This window comes from Amblyomma mixtum, chromosome 3 (assembly GCF_055824585.1).
Source record: "Amblyomma mixtum isolate Tamu chromosome 3, ASM5582458v1, whole genome shotgun sequence".
In the NCBI taxonomy this organism is placed as follows: domain Eukaryota; kingdom Metazoa; phylum Arthropoda; class Arachnida; order Ixodida; family Ixodidae; genus Amblyomma; species Amblyomma mixtum.
Window position 1 is genome coordinate 297,923,837 of NC_143014.1, and position 21,660 is coordinate 297,945,496.

A 21,660-nucleotide genomic window follows, 5' to 3' on the forward strand; every position below is an offset into this window, starting at 1 on the left:
CTACTACACAACACTACGCAACTCGTAGGTCGTCTCCCTTGCTCCGAGCGGCAGCGGGGAAGGCGTCGTCACTGGGATGGTGGCGCCATCTGTGAGGTAGTCGGCGAACTGGGTGCTTGAGAGGAGCTGGTAACTCGCACCATTTCTACGGCGCTACTGTGCTAACTCACCTTCGCTCCGCAACTCGGCGGTGTTTTTTGTACTTGGCGCCAAGTAGCAGACGACACTGTTTTTTTTTGTCATACTTTTTTCTTTATTCTTCAATGTCGTCATTCTATTGTGCTGTTAAGCATTTTCGCACCACCCCGATTCACACGTCACGGGTACGCGCCCCGCTCATGGCGGATTGGCGAATGTCGAGAATCGGGCCCCTGCTCGATGCACCATCCAGCCCCCCAGTGGAGATCAGTGGATCCTTTCTAGCCCGACCAGTTGTGTTGATAAGCTTGGTCGCTTTTTGGTGAAAACAAGAATACCGACTGTTGCGTAAATCAGAGAAAATCGGAAAAAATTATTTCGGCATAACTGCGCGTTTGTTCGGGTTCAAATTTCGGACAGAGGTTGCATTTGGTGGTCAGTTTTGCTTTATACTACATTTAGGTGGGGTACTTGCCTGATTCGGTCAGAATTATTTGGAAATCCCCATTGTTTGCGGCGACGGAAAACCAAAACCGAAAGGCTTCACAGCACTGGTACCCGTGACGCCATCTCGCACTTACCAGAGAAACGAGACCTCTACCGGGGCACTCTATGTACCGGGGAGGGCGGCGTAGGACTTGGACTTGCATAGCCAAGTGACGGCCGTGGCCTTCTGATTGCTGTACGACCGCTGCCCGCGCGCTTCAAATCCAACGAAGGAGCGTGCTACCGCATGGGAACAGGCCCCCGCGTGAGTGACACTTGGCTGCTTGCCAGTTTAGGGGGCAATTTCCTCACTGGCGTCCCAGAACCCTCCTCGCAGCGCCGCCCCTCCTCCTCCGCTATCCTCCTCCTCCTCTTTTTTTCTTTCACGGCTGTTGCGCTCTTCGGTCTATTCCTCCGGCGAGTCTGCCTCCGCGCACCGCGAATCTGCGCGTCTTCTGGACCGCGCTGTCTGTGTTTTTTTAATATTTTTCATGCTTTATAGTTTAATTTCTTTATTATTTTGTTTCTTTTCATATTTGCATTTTTTTATTTGTTTTATTTCACTCACGAAACCCGTGCGTTCACTAGATCTGCCTTTATTCTTGCTCAAACCGTGTTCGTGACGGAATGGCAGCGACTACCCTTGAAGTGCCAAACGCCCTGGTTCGATTCCCAGTCTCAATAAAGTTTTTTTTTTCTTCGCCGGAACTCGAACACACTTGCTAGCATTCCCTGCTCACGACAGTATGAGGCATTAAAGGATTTCGCCTTAATAAAGCGATTCTGCTCGTATTTTCTTTCACAGCTGTTCTGCTCTTGGCGAGCTTCTAGGACGGCCGGCTCGCGATTTTCGCGTTGCCCTTCGAGCCATTTGTGTGGCCGGCACGTTCCTCGCTTAAAGGGCGTTAAAGGGCGATTCACACGACGGTCCGTTCGCCCGCGGCCCGCGCACTACCTGGTCTCCTTCCGTGATATTCTCTCGTATTACCGAGACAAAGGAAGGGAATACGCACCCCCTGCTCCGTCCCTCACCATAGCGCAGGCTGCACATTGGCGACAACTACAAACCCGGACTGCTCAATACCCAATACTGCTGCATGCCCGATACCCAGACCAATTCTCGTCATCATGCAAACTTTTGCGGCAAACCAGGCGCCCCTACGATTTACATCATTGGCAATAAACGTTTCCACCACCACCTACGTGCTCATGCGTCAGCACATTGAGAGGCGCGCTGACCAGGCCGCGGTCCAGAAGACGCGCAGATTCGCGGCGGCGGTGCGCGGAGGCAGACTCGCCGGAGGAATAGACCGAAGAGCGCAACAGCCGTGAAAGAAAAAGAGGAGAAGGGAGAAAAACAGGAGGAAGAGGGGCGACGCTGCGAGGAGGGTTCTGAGACGCCAGCGAGAAAATTGCCGCTACTTCCAGTTACTGCTTCGTACTGCGTTGTATTCGTGCTGTCTCCAACTGCTCGGCCCGGGTCACAATTAGTAGCAGCTGGGAAAAATGCTTATCTCAACTCCTGCAAGGGTGGGAAGTGACCTTCGCTTTCAATTACTGCGGTGACCCATCTTGACATGCAGTACCCGTCGCCACTTTTGGCTACGTTTTTTTTTTTTTTTCTCAGGGCGGAGATTATAAGCCTCCCTGGCAGTGGCATAGCCAGAAATTTTGTTTGGGGTGGGGCTCGTGTTGCAGTGGGGCCTCCTCATAGAATTTGCGGAGGTATCAAACGCAAAAATAATAACTGCATTGCCATTGAGAATGCCATTGTGCATTAGATAAAGCTCACTGTCTAGAACAGTGAAATATGTATTCTTTAAAATAAAAGAATGTATATTTGTATGTCTTAAAAATCGTGTTAACTGATACCAATGCTTCCATGTTTTTGCATATTTACTAAGTAAACAAAATATCACGCGAAGTCTACAACTACATCAGTCCGAAACCAGCAAAGCTGTGCATGCCACTGATATGAAAAACATAAAGGCCATGAAATGAGCTAGTAACTAAGACAAATATTTTAATGAATCTTTGTCACTCAAGTGTGCACGTGTCTGCTTTCGATTCAGCAGTGAACAATGCTGCCATGCATGGCCACACCTCACCTTAGAGTTCAACCTGCCTTTTATTGCAGCTCTTGTCGCTTAATGTTGCAATCTGCCTCCATTGTGTATGTTTTGGAAGCTGGCAGTGTAAACAGTGCCTTCTGCTGCAGCAGTGAGGATTAAAAAAATTCTGCAGTATTTTTTTGTTGGTGTTGAATACCATATTTATCGTCATTGCATGTTTTCGTGCGGCTGGCCATGCAAGGAATGCTTTCTCATACAGTGAGCTACTAATTCCCAAAACAATTGGATAAATTACATATTCTTTACAGCTCCATTTAAAAGGACTATACTTAAAGCTAGGGAGGAATACAGTGCAAACTTAAACACCCAATTGTCTAGCCCAGTTAGTCAAAAAGCTTTCTGCTTTGACTTGAGTCCACTTCGGCTGCACTCTACCAAAGAATCCAAAGAATTTGCCTGCCAGTGTTTTAAATGGGTTTGTAGAGCAGCAGCTGGTCAATTTTTCTACCCATACTGCAGTTCTCACCGATGCCTTCCAGCAAAACGGAAAGAAAGCTATTGGCATGTATTCGAGGGCTCTTGATTGCAGTTATTCATTGCTGAGCTTCTAGTTATTGTGTTGGCCTTTCTCAAAATCCCTGGCATTGTTTCTGTGGTTATTATACTTGCTGTCAGGGGTTCTGTCTTGACAGTGCTCGAAGGCTTGAGGAACTCTCATGTGAACCGTTCTTTGTTTTTCAATGGACACTTGGACATTGTGGCATTGCTTTTGATGGGATGGCTGTTTTTTAGCAAAGTCTGCCCTTTGTGGACCTGTGGTCCTGTTTATTCCAAATGCTGTGCACTTGACGATAGCACACTTTCATTTCCTTCATCTGCACTCCTTGAGTCATGAGAGTTCTTCTTGCTACAGTGGATTTTCAGCATCTGGCATTCCTTTTTAGTTTCCCCTTGTGCAGTTCGCTATTAAATCTTTATATGTGCTGATCAGAGCGCTCTCTATGAAATCTCTGTTAGACATGTGAAATTGAATCACTTGATCACTTTCTCCTCTCCTGCTGGCAGTTTGCTTCTCTGCGAAGAGAGACCTTCCTCACATGATTAGGGCTCCCGCTTTCTATTCTGGTTCTCTTCTCCTTTGGGGCAAGCACCGAGGGACATATCCTAAAGGGACATATCCTCTCATCAGGCAGGTTCCTCTGCTATAATTTTCAAAATGATTTCCTTTTAACCAATGACTGTCTAACTTAATTACGTAACTGTGTCCCTCCTCCCACCTGTTTGAACTTTCGGTGCACCCTGGCCAAACTCCCAGTGTGGGTATGTGCCACGCCAAAGAGGCCAACAACAACAGCAAACAAAAATCGAAGTGTTGACCTCTGACCTCTATCTAGGTTCTCTTCTGTGCTGAAACATCTTACGTGTAGACATTGCAAAGGGTGGAACTCAGTGCACTCTGTCTTCTCTGCGAGACAACCTATCTCTCTGGAAACTGATAGCTAGCTGTCAGAGCACATGTTAAACCTCTGTTCATGCCTTACTGTCTTTGACATTGTGTGTGTGCTGTGCAATTCATGGCACTGGGCATTATGGGGTTAAGCCATTCAAGTGTCGGCAGTTGCTTGACTCCTCAAGCTTGTCTTTCTTTATGAAGTAAGATGTTCACCCTTTCCTACATGAACTTCCTGAAATATCCCGTAAGGCTCAAAAATCTGCAGACAAACCTTACATGGTTCTTGCCTCGATTATATGGATTTTGTTTGACCTCTTCAGGCTGGAAGCAGTTTTTGACAATGTTGAATGCCAAATAGTCAAGCTCATAGCTTCCAGAAGTGCACTTGGATAGCACTGTAATATTCTGGCAGGCTGTAACACACCCAGGGCTTGCTTCAGTTGAGACATGGCTATTTTAGCCACTGCCAGGAACCAGCAAGTCATCCATATAGCATAGCACAGCTGTATTGCGCAGAGATCTCAATACTGTTCATCATTTGCTCAATTACGGCAGAGTTCTTTCTAAGCTCAAACACCATTTATTCTAACCGTTCCATTTTGTCAGGTGTAATGATTTTAGTTTTCACCTTTGATTCATCACTGAATAGAATCTGGGGTTTGCCATTTTCACAATGCATAAAGCTACAGTTTCACTCTTGCAAGTTGCTGCAGCTAGTAATCAGTGTTTTGCCATGAAAAGTATTCAGGCACTTTGATTCTCTTGAGTTGTAAATACACCATGAGATGGTTCCCACCTTTCTTTTTTTTTTTTGCCAAAGTGTGCAGCAATATTTATGTTGTAACACCACCTGCCTTCTGTTATACAATGTCTTAGCTTGCTTATCTCTATATAACTATCTTGTGTGGTTTGGAGATCACCAGAATACTTACAGATTTCTCTCTGATGGTCATTTTGATTTGTTTGGAGCACTCCATCTCTCCTGGTGCTAACAAGGGTTTGAATTTTAAAGGTGCGGCCCATACATGAATAAAAAAACATATAATCGTATTTTTTGTTCAGTTATCTAATTACTCCAAAACAGGCCTTGTGCCCACACATGGGTGCAGCCTTTACACAAAATTGTATGGTACTCCTCCACTAGTGAAAACCCTTGTGATGTTTAGCATGTTTTGATTGCTGTGTTCCTGTTGCATTGCACTTCTGACCAGGGGTAAGTCTTCACGAATTATGAATCTTTTTACATAGCAAACACACTATTCACCTGTGTCTGATCACTGCCTTTGTTGTTCACCAGTGGTGTTTCAGTCTGCACTAAATGTTAATCAGCATTCCCTTGTCTCGCCTGCTTGGCACAACCACATCTCCTCCCTTTTCACTAGGTTCTGCTTTCACCTAGAGTTCCTGTATATGCTCCCGCAGGGAGCAGAGTTGCGCGAAGGTCCGCCATCATGTTCCAAGCTGTGCAGGAAAGCCACTTCTCATACGTACAGGGGCTGCGTAGCTCGCTGTGTAGGGCGCTTGGGCTTTTTTTCTTTCTCCTTTAAATAGATTGACTTGATGACAAGTTTCTAAACGTAACGCTGAAAACTAATCTGATTTTCCGAGGGCGTGCATACAGCATGGAAAAGAAATCGCCAAAGGTTAACAGCAAATCGTAATCATGACAAACTGACGAAAAAAGACTGGAAACAGCCTGCGAATTTTTTTCCCTTCTGGAACCAGCAATTTCAGAAGAACAAGCAGTTCCGTTCCAGATGAGGCAGCGTCTGTCCCATCCTGTCTTCCTGCGTGCACGTCTTAAGAACAAAAAGAGTATAGCGATGAATTGCTTTTTTCACAACAAGCACCGCCGCATGCTTGTTGTGAATCGGCGAATCGAAATTCGACCGCCGCGACTGGGATCGAACCTGCGTCATTCGGGTCAGCAGCCGAGAGCTGTAACCACTAAGCCACGCAGCAGCTGCATAGGCAAATTAAATGTTTATGCAGGTGAGACTGGCATCGAAATGTAGCAAAACTTTGCATGGAATTTGGTTCTTGAACATTCATTGTCCCTTGTATTTCACCTCGAACAATCACTACAGAAGGCTCGAAGCAACAGCAGAGTAAGCAGAGCCTGCCCTAGTGAAGGGCCGAAAAGTTGCAGATGCAGACTGAAAATTCTGTACAATTTTAATGCAGTGATATGCTACAAATACTGCTTCGAGGGACAGGTATAGGCTCAAACTAGTATCCATAAAAGGACACTAAGTGAAAGATATAGACAAACAAGATTTTCGTTGCCTGTTCCTTATTTGATAATGTGTGTAAGTTAGGAAAAAAACTAATGATTTGTTCAAGGTAAACAAATGTCGACACATGAAAAATGTTTTTACCAATGCAATTCTGATTTCGCTGTTGAAACAGGCAAATGTTGGTTGTGATGGCGCTGGTAAATCTTGGAACATGTTAGAAATTTTCATTTATTTATCAATACTGTAAGCCTTTCACAGCCGCAAACAGGAGAGGTTTATCCTCAAGAGCCACTTGAGGCGCCGACGCACTTCGGCTGCCGACCTTCCACATGGCACTGCGTAAAACGCTTTGCCGTTTCCCGTGCGGTTGCTGCAGTTTGGCGCACTGCACCCAGTGATAGCTGACGACTGCGCCCGTCACTGCCACTGCAGAACACCAAACTTGACGTCACAGGTGTGCACGGAAAACAAATGAATGTAGCCGACAGCGCGAGCTCACATGACGCGTCGAGCAGACAAAGGTTCGCTCGGCGCTGCACCTGTGAAGTCAGCTTCTCCGCAGAGTGTTGAACACACGATGTCACGAAAATCATGTGACCGCCTCTCGGCGAATGGCGTTCGGAGCGGCGAGGGAAAACAGACGCGCAACTCTGCTACCTTTGGTAGCATATACAGGAACTTTACTTTCACCCAGTGTGCAGTTCCTTTGGGCAGCATGAGTGTCTTCTTAGCACAAAATGGCAGTGATAGTGATGATAGTGATAGTGATAGTTAAGTTGCTTTTGCAATTTCCGGGCTTAACCAAGCTGAGCCTCTGCCAGTTTTTATGTCTGTCTGCTGTTTCAGTGGAGCGAACTGTGCAAGTATTATAATATAAGTAATTTTTATAAGCAGTCTTTATAAATTTGGCCGGGTCATTGTGGATTATTCTATTTCTCTGTACCATATGTGCTTGCTTGCAGGTGTAGTGATCAGACAGTTCCTTGCCGTGGGTGCATACTTCCTGCAACTGGCGGGGGGGGGGGACCAAGTGCTTGGAGGTGAAGTGTGAGTTTCATTTATTATTGAATAAGATCTGAAACTGTTGCTGCTTGAAGCAAGGTTGATGATGGTAGCAACCAGTGCACTTCATCAGATACAGTGTCCTCAGCAATGATATACTGCACATTGTCACAGCTGACAGCCATGGCATCCTGGTGGTTTGATGAGAAAACCTGCAGTGTTCACTCGTATCACTGAGCTCCAGTGTGTTCTCAGTTGTGGAGGCAGCTGCTGTGGTGAGTTTGCTGCTGTCTTAGATGAGTGTGTATCATACCAGAAAAAGGTTGATTCGTAACAGTTTGGAGTAAAGGTGCCAAGCACACGCATTTTTCTTGCTGGTTGCTCAAAGTGGGATTTGGTGGCACTTCCAGCATCAGTCATAACGCCTTGAGTGAGATAATTAAGGTGGAGTGAGATTGAAAATGGTTTTCAAAAGTTGGCTGTACAGCTCTTATAACAAAAGCTATGGCTACTAAATTGGTAAGGAATCTAAGAGATAGCCGCAGCATGCATTGGAGCTGAAAACTAGATTGAAATTTTGTCTGGTATTTCTAATGTTTTCTGCTAATGTACGTTTGTCTTAAAATCCATCTGTAGAGTGTTGACATTTTGTACGAGAGTAGAAACCAATGACCTATACAACTGATACTAAAATTATGCGCTTTGAAGAAAAACTAAGCTTAATATGTTTTTTTTCTTTGTCAGTGCAATAAAATTGCATTCTATCACGTACATGGCTCAGTAGTGTACAGGTCAGAACGAAAAACCACCCTAAAAATACTCGATGCAGTATACCACCTGGATCTGCGGCTGTCTGCTGGTGCTTTCTGTGCAAGCCCAATTGCCAGTTTGCATGTTCAGGCGTACTGATGGTCACTTGAACAACGCTGGAAGTTTACAATTAGGGCATACGCCAGGAAGGCATTATCTCTTCTGACCATCCATGCAACATGCTATTGCAAAACCCAACCAATACACTGCTGTTCTCAAACTGACCGTGGGAAACACCATCTTTGCCCATTAGAGTCACCACACTTTTCCAAGACATGAACATACCAGTCTCCAATATTCTGGTGACTTCTTCTAACGACAAAATTGTTCCCTGGGAAGTGCATTCGGCTGACTGTGACACATCTTTTCATGAGGTTGGCAAACATGGGTCGCCAATTGGCATAAAAGAGCACTTCATGTCCCTACAAGAAAAGTATCAGTGCATAGTATTCTACACAGATGCCTTCAAGACTTCTTCATTTGTATGTGCGGCTCACAGCTGTCAGTTCTCCGAAACGAAAATTGTGAATAGACACACAAGCATATTTACTGCAGAATGTCTTGGTATCCTGTTAGCTGTTAGATCCATCCTACAAGAGAAAATTTCAACCTCTTTTATTTACTCAGTCTCCTTAAGTGTGGTTATGGCCCTGTCCTCTGGGAAACCCTATCAAAACCCTGTTATGAATTCCCTCTTGAAATTCCTTATATCTGCATGCACATTGAAGCTTAAAATCAGAGTATGCTGGGTGCCAGGTTACTGGGCAATGGTGGGCAGGGTGGGTTACTGGGATGGCAGTGAGGAAGCTGATAGACTTGCTGTGTCAGCTGCCGAGCAGATTGTGATCACTGTAAACCGATTTCCGTACCAGGACCTCGGGCCACATTTTAATACTGCACTCCGCAGAGAGTGGCAGCAGGATTGGCACGAAGAAACAGAGAACAAACTGCATGCAGTAAAACAAGAATTGGAAGGCATGCCACAGAAAAACAAAATAGATTCAAAGAAGGTGCTCTCTGCAGAGTGAGAATAGGAGACCCATGCATCACATAGTCGCATCTTTTAAAGGATACTCCAGCCCTACAATGCGCAAAATTCGGAGCCCAGATCTCAGTTGTTCATACACGAATCATGTGCCTGAGATTAGAGACAGAACAATGACAGCACATGCGAATGGGCCCTTCTTTACTTTCAGGTGACGATTGCATGTTTTGTTTGGAGAGTGTTTTGTAAATATTTAATTCATGTAGGCTTTTTATGAGAGATCTCTTATTCCAGGTGACCCCAGCTCTTTCTCACCGCTGAGGAGAAGGCTGAGCTTGGTGTTACCTGCCAGGTGCCTTGTCCTTCTTGCTCGAGCAAGGACTGTGGTTGAGGCTGCTTGGCTTCATCTTTAATGTGTAACAACTCATACTGCAATTTTTAGGTGCTATACACCACTTCAGGCCATTTCACCTGACTTATACACCTTCACGACTCACTATAATCATGCACATACTCTCTACTCTTAGGCCCTATACACCCGGTGTTGGGCCAAGCTGACTGAAAACCTTGCGTTTGGTGCTCTTTGGCCTTAGATGCCCTTGTGCGAGAAAAAATGAGCATCGTCATCAGATATGACTCGCATAATGCCAGACCACTCCTCCTCCGCTTCGAAGAAAAATGCCAAGAAATAAACATACTAGGCGCACTTCCCGGTGTTTCATGGAGACCCGATCCATTGCCACCTTGGTACACGTTTCCTAATGTATGCAATTTCGCACTTACACACTTTCAGAAAAGGCGAACCTACAGGAATGTGCACAGCAAGAGATTTCTGCCGTAAGAGAAAAATACGAGAATTACACCGATTTCTACACAGACGGTTCTGAAACAGCACTCTATGTAGGGAGTTCGATAATACAAGGGAAGTGGAAGGAAGTAGTCAGGCTGCCCCATTGTGCTTCAATTTTTACAGCAGAATGCTTCACCATTGCTGTAGCTGTAGATCAAATAATGAAGAAAAACATAAAGAACAGTGTTAGCTACTCTGACTCCCTCAGCCTAATTGCAGCAATAAACCCCAGAAATGCAGTCGAACCCTTAATAGGAAACATAATGTGATAAAAGGTGAGACACAAGGATGCACAATAAAGTTCTGCTGGGTTCCTAGTCGTGTGGGAATCAGCGGGAACAAGAGCGCTGATGCTTGTGCTGCACTCGCCCGCAATGGTGAAGTAAAACTAGTAAACATACCACATAAAAACTGCATGAAGTCTGTTCAAAATAAACTGAAAAGAAAATGGCAGGCCTCATGGCACAATGGAGTTAACAACAAGCTGCACTTCATAAAGCCATGTCCTGGGTGAATGGAAGACATGCAGGCACCAAGAACGATTTACAGAAGTAATTTTATGTCATCTCCACAATGGACATACAAACATTACACATAATTTCTTACTAACGAAACAAGACAAACCTCTTTGTGAAAGATGGGGAGATGAGCTCATAGTAAACCATATTTTATTCTCTTGTTCAAAACTAAAAAAAAATGAGAAAGAAGCACCTTACTAAGTTTTATAATGAATGCATTCCTTTACACCCTGGCTATTCTTAGGTTAAAATGCCATTGTTAACACGTCTTGTGTTTTAAGCTTTTTAAAAGAAGCAGGTGTTCTTGAGAAACTGTAAATTTTAATCCACTGCTACGCTTATTATGATGCATTTCAGCCATGTTCTCATCCCTGAGAAGAAGGCTGAGGTGTTTATTAGATTGGTTGGGAACTTCAATTTCCTTGCCTAGACAAGGAGCACTGGTGAGGTTACCTGGCCTTCATTAAAGCTTTTACTAGCTGGTATTTATAAAATTTCTTTCCTCTCTCATTACGAGGTAAAGCAAACAAACTTTTTCGACCCTCTACACCACTGTTTTTTCAAATATTAGCTAAAATCTGCAGAGAAGAGTTTTCCTATATCTTCAGCTTGGCGCATGATAGTGTTAGCTGCTTATGCGCCATTAAACCCAACAAAACACAACACTTAGTATCTATACACCTGGCGTTGTCCTGAGCTGACTGAAAACCTTGCGTTTGGCGTTCTTAGTAGATGCCCTTCTGTCAAAAAAAGAGAGCATCGTCATCGGATATGACTCGCATAATGTCATTTGGTGTACACATGATCGCTGGGTAAATAATGTGTGTGTCACAGATTTCCTTGGTTATTGTAGAAGCTATGGGCACAGGCAATAGTTTCTACAGGTGTACTGTTCTCACGGGCTTACAAGCCAACCACGCAGGCATGCAATCCATGGCCTCATGCTTGTAGCCTCGACTGAGCTGTGAACAACTTGTGTGATGTTGGCTGTCAGTATGACAGAGCTCAGAATAGGAAGAGAGATGGGGCCTTCAGTGGTGTCTTTTGGATATTCATTTTACAGAGCTTGTTTTGTGACACACGTGCTCATTCTTCTGTCTCACTATGAAAAATTGTTATAGACTTGTCTTATAGTCTTCCAGAATTAGTCAGAAGAATGTGCATAGTGCCACAAAACAAGCTCTTTAAAATGAGTGGTACAAAAGACAGCACTGGAGTCCCTATCTCTCTACCTATTTTGAGATCTGCCATTCTGACAGCCGACATCTCACAAGTTGTTCGTAGCTGAGGGGGGAATACAAGTGTCAGGCACTGGCTTGCATGCCTATGTGGTTGGCTTGTGAAGACATGAGAATAGCACACCTGTGCAGACCTCTGCGCTGCACTTGTAGCTTCCACTTTTCTGCAAACAACTTGCTGTGATGCGATGCACTGCCAGCGGGATGCATGAACTAATCTGCCTAAGCCACCTACATTGACTGGACTTGTTTTGGACTGTTTCATCATCTGACAGAACGTTAGGTGGAGGCTAAGTGCAGCCTTGCTATTTCTCAGACTTCTCCCTTCGTTGCTTTTTTGTGAAGTCTTTCGCAAATTATTGACCTCTTATGAACGCTTTGGCAAGGCATCACTAGGCAGCCTGCGAAGTGCCATCACTGTAGAAGCAGCACTGTCAACTTGTGCAAGAACAAGTTACAGCAGACAGGAAACCGTGCACTGCAAACTTCTGTTATGAGTCTGGATAGACTGTTGCAATGGGCCCCACCAATTTTTGTCACTTGGAGAGTAAAATAGCAAATGGAAACTTACTTTAGGGAAGTACTGTTGTTGCTGGCTGCTTTGTTATATTAATTAGAATTTGTCTGTGTTGACAGTCTACTTCACAACGCGTTTATCGCTTAACTCATACTGGTGTGGCTGCTAGTGTGCAGTCTTGGTGTACTCTGGATTGGTGACAGTGTGCAAACATTGCCAGCTACACTTTCATTTCCAGACTCAACAGCAGGCCTTCGAAAGCTGAGTTGAAGGCAACATTTCATTTGTTGGCAACTTGAATTTTGTTTATTCACTAACATCAGTTTAGGGAAAGCGTAGTCCATTTTGGCATCTCTAGCTATGCGACATGAAGCATTCACCTGCAGCATAACTGGCCTCACTTCATAAAGCATTGTAGCGTCCCATTAACATGCTTAAACAGGACTGGCACCACTTTTGAACAAATTCACTACAGGATGTTATCTCACATCTAAAGGCCCAAAAGATGAGAACAGTAGACAAGAGTGAACAACCTCTCGAGAGTACTATTGTTAAAAATGACACCATCAGTGAAAGCAGATGCACGTAGCTTCTTATGGCAGCTTGTTAGAGTCTTCATTAATATTTATGAAAGGTTTATGGTTATATTCGCATGTTCCTGTCATGAAAACTGTAAAAGAAAAATCTTGGTTGCCAGACGTTGAGCGCTTTATTCAAAATTCACGTCTGCATCCTAACAGAATGAAAGTGTTATTTTTGTATTTCTATTGACCATAGACAGGAATTGATTATTGGAAATCTGTGACATGGAAAATTATAATATGCTGTCGGCACACCTAATCCGTGAGAATGTCTGTGTTGGGTATCTCTTTAGCCTCTTCTTGGCCATGGTTAAGCCATTGTGCTGAGAAAAGGCAATTTATTTCTTTGGAATACCCTTCAGTTGGCAGCAGCAGTTGCGGCATCTGGACATCGACTGAGCCTGCCACGCAGGTGTTTCCGGCATAACCTGAGCAGCACAGCACACCACAGGCATCAAGGCAAGCCCTGGCAAGACGAGCACATCTGGTCACCACACGAGACCACGGCACGAGTACGAAGGCAACAAATCTGACTGTGCTGGCGTGGCCCCCTGGAATGGCGATATAAAAGCGCTACTTTGAGCGGCCCCCACCTTCAGTTGCCAGCAGCAGTTGCGACATCCGCACATCGACTGAGCCTACTCTCTTACCACGCAGGTTGGTGGCCAGCACTTATGTGAATCATAGCATTTGAATTTTTTTATGCCATAACTGTTGCTGCTGCTGCTGTAGTGCTATGTAGTGTCCAGCTGCTTGGCTTTTTTTTGACAACTAACATACAGGTCGCAAGATTCTTTTCCTGTTTTTTTTTGTCTTCTGTGATGTTGTGTGATCAGAACGTTTTACCTCAGAGATGTCTAAGGAATTAAATAAGCTGTTCGAGGACTTCAAGCATGACCTTAAACAGGAGTTCTGTGTCTTGCTTAAAACCCTGGAGTGAGATCTCTGAAAGGACACTAGGGAAATTAAATCTAGTTTTACTTTCATAAACCAGGATTAAGAGGAAATGAAGAGTCAGTAAGTCGAGTTGAAGCGAAGCGAAAACATGGAACTCAAAGAAAACTATCAGAGTTGCAGGAAGAGCGTGATGTCCTTCTTGTGAACATGAGGGACGATGAAGTTAGGCTTGTTCAGAATGAACAGTACTTCAGGCCCTTTAGTATAAAGTAAAAGGTGTCCCGGAAACTCAAAGTGAAAATGTACTGGAAATAACAAAAAAAAAAACTGGCACAATCATTGGCTTGCCTTTCATGGACAGTTGCATCGAGGAGGGCCACCGTATTCCAACTCAAGATGAAAACAGGCCACCAAACATTGTCATTCATTTCGCACAAAGGTCAAAATGTGACTGCTTTCTTGAAAAGGCAAAAAAAATGCAACATAAAGTCTTAAGGACTTGGGATTGAGGAGGAGGAAACTGTTTACATAAACGAGCATCTGTGTCCAACCTTGAAGCACCTCTTTGGTAAAGTGAGTGCTAAGAAGAAGGAATGTGTTTGAAAATACATCTGGATGAGGAATGGAAATACCTTTCTACATAAATCTGTAACAAAAGACTTCCTTCATGTAACACACTTTGATGACCTAGGTAAAACTGTATAAACATGTTTGTTTTGCCTCCTAGGAAAGCGAAAGGAAAAACTAAACATGGGCCATAACCCATGTGTTGTTAACAGACTAGTAACAAACAAGACTCATTTGTCGTTTTTCCATCTTCATGTTTGTACCCTCAATAACAAAGATGGTGGGGCAATACTTCTTGAAAATATGGGTGTCCCTTTTGATGGGATTATGCTCACAGAAATACGCTACACAAAAGAATCGTGCATGCTCCATCCCTCTAGCCAGTGGTGTAAATCGTGGGGTGGGACTGGGGGTCCTTGCCTCCCGTTTGCTTAGTGGGGGGGTACACAGCATGCGAGCGTCCCTCCCATGAGATTCTTCCCGAGGCTACTCAGTCGGCATAAAATGATATGAGCAGCACGCGCAACAGGGGAAAGCTGGGGGAGTGAGGAGGCCTCATCCCTTCCACAGAATGGCTCAGCTGAATCAGATGTTCAAGAAACAGTGCTGTCATAATTACAATCTGCCAATAATCGGAGGGCATGTCATGACTCCGTGTCATAGTTTTTAATTTAACTTCAGGCCTCTGCTTTTCTTCTATCGAGCCAATCTGTGATTGTGACAGAGATGTCATTTGTGTTTGAGGGTCGGCACCCTATAAACCCTCGAAGCTTTCTTCGGGGTCTTTCTCTTGTTCGGGCCAGGTGAACGTCTTGACAGTGCGCAAGACAGCTGCAGACAGGTGCGACTCTCGCCTTGTTGGCATGCATAAAACAACTTCATATCAACTGGCCATATTTACTGAAAAATGAGGGAATGAGTTGAACACATTGAACAGTGTCCACCGCCGTCACTTTCAGTTTCTTAAAACTGCTGGTCCCATTAGAAAATTGCAAATGTCCCTTCCATCATCTGGGGCTCACACCTCCTATGAACTAAAAATAAAGTAAGATGGAGGCTGTGATTATCGACCAAGAAAGTGTTGCTGGTTAAATGCTGTAGAAATAGCACAACCACTGAAATGAAATGCCTAAATGGCACCACGCATGCTTTAAATTGCAGAAAGCTACAAAACGTATCTTATACTCGGTGGTAGAGGTCTGCACAGGCCAGTATTTAGATTGGGCCCGGCCCTACTTGCCTCTACTTCGGTCCGTCCTATAGAGGTGATGGTGCCTGAAAAAAAAAAAAAACCCTGAAGAATGGGCAATAGAAGACTTTTTTTTCCCAGAACAAGAAAAAAAAGTGGAAAAATTTCAAACTGAGTTATCTGCTCAATCCCACCTCACTATGCTCTGTAAAAATTGCTTATCTGCACAATCCCACCTCACTATGCACTGTAAAAATTGCTTTAAATGGGCTGTCTAGGAATTTGCCAAGCATCTGCAGCTGTTCACATCGTGGCAGAGTCTATATAGCTACCAACTGCTGACGTCAATCGAATGTCAGCAACTCCGAATTTCCATATCGTCTGTGTCATATGAAATAACCTGATTGTAGTTGGGTAATGTTCATAGGAAGCTGCACATTATGCTTGCGAGTGAGTGCATAGAAAAACTTTGGTATTTGCACTTGAATCTCAACGTGTGAAAAGACGCACAAGCAAGCCTTCCCTTACTTGCAGGAGGGAGGAGCCACACTGATGCGATGCTTTGTGTCAATTGTTCTCTGTGAAATATGTCACAATCTTTTCCTGAAAATGCTTTGCAGTATGCTTGTATTGGTTGGAAAATATATTTCTTTACTTATTTCTGAGTTGCAAAGCAACTGGGCTAAATTTAGTGCATTTTCGTCTTGTTCCACAATTTCGTATTTTTATGAAAGAGAAAAAACCTGAAAGGACTGTTTCTTCCTGAGCATTCAAAATTTCCTGAAACTTTACTTCTCTAGTCCGAACCCCACTGTGGCTTGCTATCTATTTCTAAAGAGCATGGCCCACCCAGGTGCTCATTCGGCCGTGCCCGTGCAGGCTGGTTTGCTCTTCGTGACGAAGCTTTGTTCTTAAAAAAAATAAATAATAGAAATACAGCCAGCAGCAAACAGACATCTGAGTAACAGCTGAAATAGTTGCAGAAAGCAAGAAGCACAACCGCCGGTTCATACCAGCGATGAATGCCCACTCAAGCTGGGCACAGCTGGAAAAGTGGGTTATAAATAGAGCACTGCCTGCCATGCTTTTCAGAGGCTCGTGAGGCAACACTTTAGAGAGAAATTTTTAAAAACAATGGCTTCAGTGCAAGCGTAACCTGGTCCTCTCATAACCACGCTAGGATGCTTAGTGACCTAATGCACTATGAGCGCATTGTTGCAGACTTCGGATTTGATTCAGCTAGTGGCTCAGGGGAGCAGCTCATAAACATGCATTTTTACTTCGAGGTGCACACGGCTTTTACATGGCGAGAGACTTCGTACAGCAGTGAGAAATATGGAGTCATATCATTTACAGATAAGAAGAGAGCTCCCCTTCGAGCAGGACTGGTAGCTTCATGAATTCCGAACTCTCTACAGATACCAAGATAGGGATTGGCAACTCCAAGGACCACATCTGCATGGGTTATGCAAAGGTTGACCGAGGACCCAAAGTGTTTTCAATTAGTCTGCTTTTTGTAGGTCAGGAACGCAGGTGATGATACCATTCTACTGAAGTGGAGAGCATCCACAGTAAATGCGGCACACCAAAGAACTGTGCACATGCATAGGCACTATGCACGGTTTGTAGCTGGACTGTAATGGCTTTTCGCTAGGGGACGTTTCGGAGCCTTCACTCGTCTACTGTACAATTTGCTCCTCTTTATCGGCCCCAGTCAGCTAGGCTTCTGCTGACGGCGGTGGCTTTGTCAGTACCTCAGGCACTTGATAGGTTAGGGAGGGGGCAAGATAAGTGAGGAGGGCGCATTGCGCTTCTTGTCAAAGAAAACATCCAGTATGAGAGCATTGAAGAATTTAGCACAGTGACATCTGATTATGAGGTTCTGAGCTTGTATTGTAAAGGATGCATTTTCTCTGTTATGTATAGACCACCATCGGGAGGCATGATGAAGTTCAATTCTTTCTTAGATAAATTCTTCGGCCGGATGCCAGAGGAAGCCCTGGACCTAATATTGGGTGGAGACATTAATGGGAACATGCTGGTACCAATTTACAAATTCAGTCACTGATTGCATCTTGTGGGCTTACCAACGTGATCACTAAGCTGACACGTGTTACACAATAGATTACTTCTTTATAAGATGTATTCATAACAAATTTAAATGTTGATCTGACAACTGCAGATACAGTTAACACTGTATAAGCAATCATTTCGGCATATTTCTATTGGTTGAAAAGGCTCGGCAAGACAACTTCTGCAAGTAATCATGCCGCCATGTATTGAACAGTTCTATAATGCAATCAGGCAACAAACATGGGCCACTATTCTTAGAACACTGCAGAAATGGCCTATAACCATTTCATCGACAATTTTAATCACACATATCACATACATTTTGCTTTCAAGAAAATAAAGAGGCCATGCGGCGCACGAAAACCGTGGGTGACATGTGAGCTACTCAAAATTATCAGGCACAAAAATGGTTTATTCGCACATTTAGTAGGAAGGAAGGATTCATTAATATTCAGAGTTCACATCAGTCTGCAATAAACTAACAGCAGTGTTAAAAATCCAAAGACATGTAGTACTGCATCAGTATGCTCTGCGAAGGCACAATCTGCAGATCTGATATAACATGGAAAAAGGTGAACATTCTTCTGCATCCTAATGTGCAAAAAACATTCCCTAGTGTTATCGAGCAGGAAGAGCATTGGTGATCCATTTAATAAACTTTTCGCACTGCAGAGTACTGAGAGTCTTGAGCCTGCTAGCACCTTGGCACCTGATGCTGAGGCAAATATGTTAAATAATACTAGTTTGAACTAATTTTTTTCTCTGTCCAACAGACTGTGATGAAGTATTTGCATCTATTAATGCTATTGAAAACAGCGCATCGAAAGATTCGAATGTAATTCAGATAGCCCCTGCGAGGTAAGACTTGACTTGATCTGCCTGTGTTAACACTCATCTATCTACAATCTGATACTTTCAGCTGGTGTATGTCCTAAAAAAATGCAAGAAGCTCGAGTGGTAAACAAGGTAAACATAATATAGACAGTAGGGCGGGAAGAGCTCTGAGCTTTTTGCAACTGAATTTAAAGAACGTCTTTATGGAATTGAAGCAGGCTGCATATCAGGCTTATGTGCAGTCGATATTAGAGTATGCCTGCCCTGTGTGGGACCCGTTCCATCCTGTGCATGTTGATGCAATTGAGCGTATACAGTCTGTTGCTGCTCGGTTTGTTATGGGGGAGTTATGATTTCTCAGTGCTACCAATATGAAGCATGAACTCTGCTCGCGCCCTTTAGATGAACACTGCAAAAATCTGAGACAAATTGTTCTTTAGCATTTTTCACAAACAAAGGGGAATCATTGGTTTAAATTATTTACAGCAACCGCATTATGTTTCTTCTGGAAATGACCATAAATTGAAGATTCGTCTATACCAATGCTGCACTGATTTGTTTAAACAGTCATTTTTTCCACGTGCCATAAGCGATTGGAACATTACCAGAAGGTGTAGTTTGCCGCAAAACTATGGGTTTATTTTATGATGTTTTGTGCCCCCCGCTGTAATTCCCTAGTGCCGCTGCGGGTATTGTACAAATGAAGAATAAAAGAAATAGCCTTCATATTTACCGCGCTCAATTTTTGTCTGTCTTCTGAAAGGGCACTGAGAAATTAATACATGCAAGGATGGCATCATACCTACACCAAAATAAATTGCTACGCGACTTTCAGCACAATTTTGGATGACATCTGTCCACTGAAACAGCTCTTCTGAGAAGGAAATAATCATCGAATATTTTGTGAAGACGACGTTGGTGTTTGGTATATACTTAGACTTTCCAAAGGCATTTGACTGTTGCAAAGTTCTTCTTTCGAAGCTTCACAGATACTGTTTCCGTGGGAATGCGCAAGTCTTGCTGAAATCATATTTCCACTATAGGACGCGGTATACAGACCTAAACAATGTGAAGTCATCTACTCTACCTAATAACTCCGGGGTACCGCAGAGAAGCATTCTAGTACTGCTGTTGTTTTCTATTTGCATAAACGACATAATCTGCTGCACAAACAATGCATCGTTTGTATCCTGTGGAGATGATACATCTGTTTTCATTACAGGTAGTTGCGAAAGTGACATTGAACTGTGTGCAAATACAGTGTTGGCTGACATTCAGACATGGGTTGATGCAAGTCATCTTAAAATAAATCCAAATGAAACAAAGATTGTGTTAAACTTGCCGAAGGGAAAATGCATTTCTGAACCACTTAATATATGCCTAGGCACAAATATATTGGAAATAGTCGATTCTGTAAAGATCCTCGGTGTCATCTTTTCAATGCGCTTAACAAGAAATAAACACATAAATCACCTTTGTTGTTAAGTAGCCTCTGCAGTAGGGGTCTTATCCGGATTAAAAATTATACTTCCCTAAAAACTTAAAATCATGATCTACAGTTCCGTAGTGTTGTCTTTACTCCAATATTGTAACCTTCTCTGGGGCACAATTGGTGTCACAAACTTTTCTAATCTTCACTTACTCAAGAAGAAGGCCTTGAGATGTATAGCAAATAATCCTTACCATTGTCCTTCTCGTGATCTCTTTTTGCAATGTGATATTGCTCCGATTTCCACAATGTACAGTTACAGGTTGCAGGTATGCTTTAAGTCCTCTGTTAGAACCAGCGATAATATCTTAGCGGAAATCGCGAAGCTGGAAAAGAACTAATCTTGTTTCCATGCCCATCATGGTGAAACGTGGAATGTGCCCACGCCACGAATAAACTACTGCAAGGAATGTTTATCATACACACTCCCCTCTTTGTTAAATCAGTTGGAGCAAGAGTCGTTTGATTCTTTTTGTAACCCGAATTCTAAGATTAAGTTATTTTTGACGTCTTTACCTATGTGAAGTGTGTTGCATATTTTAGTCGTTCCCACAAAATTTGTTTTGATGACAACTGTTTATTCATGTCTACTCACATTCATTTTCGTTAATTGCTGCGTCCTCAATAACTGCTTAAAATATTGGTTATACTTGTGCGTTCTATCTATTTTTTTCTTTTTTACCTGTGAAACACTTGTGCAATTGCCATATCTTTATGCATGCCAATTTATAAGTGGGCGAGACCCGCATCAAGCCATTGTCACAGCTTTTTGTCCTGTCACCTCCTCTGAAAAAAGGGAAATTGTGGTGTCTGGTTCAGACCAGACGCATGACACGGGACCACGCAAGCGCAGTATGCAGAAACTCTCCTTTATTCGTCACAGTCAAGCCACTTATATAGGAAATCATATTGAATGACGATGGCGATATGTACACTGAAAGAAACGAAACTGAAACAAGAAAGGATACAACATCGCCTCCTGCTTGAAAATACAACATAGTAATTTACAACAACCAAAATAACACGAACTAAAACACTTATTGTTCAGGTAAAGAAAACCCAAATCTTTCTACAGGTCGGCGTACCCTAGTGCTTCGACGCAAAGGTTGCTCCACCGAATCTTCTAAAGGAGCAACCACTTCTTCAGTAACTTCAGCACTTGTTTCCGGCAATCGCAACAATTCACCCTGTTCAGCGCCTGCGCGGCTTTCAGGCCCAGCGGTACCCGAGTAGTGATGAGGCAATTCCCATGCCCATTGTTCTATTGTCTGCGATTGATTGCAGGGAACCCGAACTAGTTTAGACGCGTTCCAGCAACGACCGTCGCTCATCAAAAAGCTATTTTTGCCTTTTCTGCCGACAATCTTGAAAGGTCCCATGTAATTTACCGACGCTTTCCCACCGCCTGCTGGCTTGCGTACACGAACGAAGTCCCCTACTCTAAAGGCTGGTCTTTTCGCACCTCGCCTCCTGTCCGTATACTGTTTTGCATACATCTGCTTCGCCTTGTCCTTGGCTGACGCCCGTGGAGCAACTTAGCTGGCGACACACCCGTTGTCGCATGTGGCGTGGACCTATATATGCCGAGATAGTCAACCACAGCAGCCTGGAGGGGCCGTTGTTCCAATCGGGCAACCTGCATGAAATCTTTCAGCACGCGATTAAAACGTTCAATCGCGCCGTTTCCTTGTGGATAGTACAGAGAAGAACAACGATGCGCAATA

The 21,660-nt window shown here is 43.7% G+C and overlaps 1 protein-coding gene across 10 annotated transcripts in view; it reads left to right on the forward strand.

The window, feature by feature from the left end:
- The first annotated feature begins 764 nt into the window (after positions 1-764).
- Positions 765-21,660, forward strand: part of LOC149355336 (uncharacterized) — a 290,308-nt gene continuing 269,412 nt past the window's right edge. For all 10 annotated transcript variants that reach the window (XR_016291491.1, XR_016291492.1, XM_089583767.1 and 7 more), the window contains exons 1-3: positions 765-889; positions 7,349-7,433; positions 13,250-13,544. The gene's annotated coding sequence lies outside the window, so the exon portion shown is untranslated. The remainder of the gene's footprint in view (positions 890-7,348; positions 7,434-13,249; positions 13,545-21,660) is intronic.